This window comes from Haliaeetus leucocephalus, unplaced genomic scaffold (assembly GCF_000737465.1).
Source record: "Haliaeetus leucocephalus isolate CR32 unplaced genomic scaffold, Haliaeetus_leucocephalus-4.0 Scaffold245, whole genome shotgun sequence".
NCBI lineage: Eukaryota > Metazoa > Chordata > Aves > Accipitriformes > Accipitridae > Haliaeetus > Haliaeetus leucocephalus.
The window spans coordinates 52,563-54,697 of NW_010972681.1; positions in this window are offsets into that span (position 1 = coordinate 52,563).

Consider the following 2,135-nt stretch of genomic DNA (forward strand, 5'->3'; position numbering starts at 1 on the left):
AAGTAGAAACTAGATGAAAAAATTAGGAGGAACAGAAAAAAAACCAAAAAAACCCCCAAAAATCAGGGAAGCCAAAGTATGAGACAAATTTTTACTAGCAAGAAACATGAAGGAATGCAAGAAAACCTTCAAAAAGGAAGGTGTCAGTAAGAGGATGCTGAGCAGCCCATGTGGCCCACTGTCCCACTGAGACTGGGAGGGACAGCAGAAGGTGACAGGACTCAAGTGCTCAATGGCTTCTTCCCCTCAGCCTGCACTGAGGAGGGTGGCTGGGATCACATAATTAACACCATGACTAAGATGGGTGGCAGAGGTGTATGCTCATGCTAGATAAGGGAAAATGTCATCAGATTGGCTGGACTGAAGGTAAGTGAGGGTAATATTGACAACTGGTAGAGGATGGATGAGGTTTCAGAAAACAGGAAAAGGAGTGACACAGTGCCTGTCTTTGATAGGAGAAAAAGGAAGTGAAGAATTAGAGGCCACTTAGCTCAACTTCAAAGTCCAAGAAAACCGTGGAACAAATAGCCAGGTGCTCCCAGAGACAACAGGGAAGGGAAAGAATCACAGCAGACACACCTGTGTATGCACAGCCCTGCCTTCCTTTCTTCTCTGACAGTCTTCATGGAGAGAGTAATGTCATCGCCACGTCTCTACCTCTAACCATGCCATGTTCCTGGGCATTGCAGCCACTCCAAGGGCACTGGGCTGCTCCCAGCGCTGCCCCTGCCATGGCTGGCCTCTCTGGTCTGTCCCAACAGCCTTGTCCAGGGCCAGGCTTGAACTCAGCATTCCCCAGCAGCAAAACTCAGCAGGGGCTTGTGCAGGCCGTGAGGAGAAGAGCAAGCATGAGCACAGCCTGTGCCCAGCAAGCCCCAGCAGTTGCTCCCTGCACATGAATAATCCAACCTGGTAGCACCAAGCTGGCTTTCCCACAGCATCATTGTCTGTCCTGCACCCAGCACACAGTTTTTATTGCTGTGTGTGAGTCTGGTTATGAGTTTTTATTGATGTTACGAGTCTGGTTTTATTGCTCTGTGTGAGTCGGGTTATGAGACCCCTGTTCAGGGGCTGAGGCTTTAAGCGCTCTGGGCTCTCCTTGCTTCACTCAGCCTCCTCCATGCCATACTGCTGAGCTTTGGGCAGACCTCGTTAGCCCACAGTGCACTCTTGATGGCCTCTTCCCTGCCAGGTCACTGTCGGTCAGTCACTCTCACGCTCCTTGCTGCTGTGATGGCCCAGACACCATGACACTGCAAAGGGAAGAGGGAGATGCCACAGATCCTGATTTTCTAGGGCTCTGATGCCCACTTCTCCTGTGCAGGTCCATGCCTGTGGGTTAGATGAAATGGCTGCAAGTGGTGACAGCTGCTGGGAGGGCACTTGGCAGTGCCTCACTGCAGGAGGAGTGCACCTCTGCTGTCTCCTGGCTCCATCCCTCACACTTGTGTGGTGACAGTGTCATGTACTTGCTCTCTGGGTTATGATGTCTTTTGGCTGGGGAAGGCTGCAGGTATGCTGCAGAACACAGGTCCACCTTACAATGAGACTAACAAACAGGAAAAGCAGTCAGAAAAAGAGCAGAGCAGTTCAGTGATATCAAACACAGGGTCCTGCATGCAGGCAGGTACCAGTGACTGTGCAGCTGCAGGATAGGGAACTAATGACGTGGCAGCACTTCTGCAAACCAGAACCTGTGGGATGGAGAGGATCACGAGCCAAACATGTGTCAGCAGCTCAGAGCAGTGTGACACAAGGCAAACAGCAGCCTGACACATGCAAGCAGGTGAGTCACGTGCAAGGCACATGAAACAGTCCTGATCTCACTAACCTGGTGAGCCAGAGGGGCATCACACCCCGGGCCCGGCATGAGGGTACCAGCGGGGAAGGTGCCAGCTCAGTGATGAATACAAGGGGATAATGACACCCAACCTCCGGGGAACAGCTCCGGGGCCTGGGGCTGTTGGGTCCCGGGAAGCTGCAAAGGCGGGAGAAATAACTGCCCTCGGCCTGCACCGGGAGAACGCCCGCAGCTGGGGACGCCGGGGGACACGGTGGGGGGGGCTGGCGTGGATACCAGGCTGGGCCCCGGTGCCAGCGACCCGCGGCGGCCGCAGCCCGGTCGTGCAGCGCCG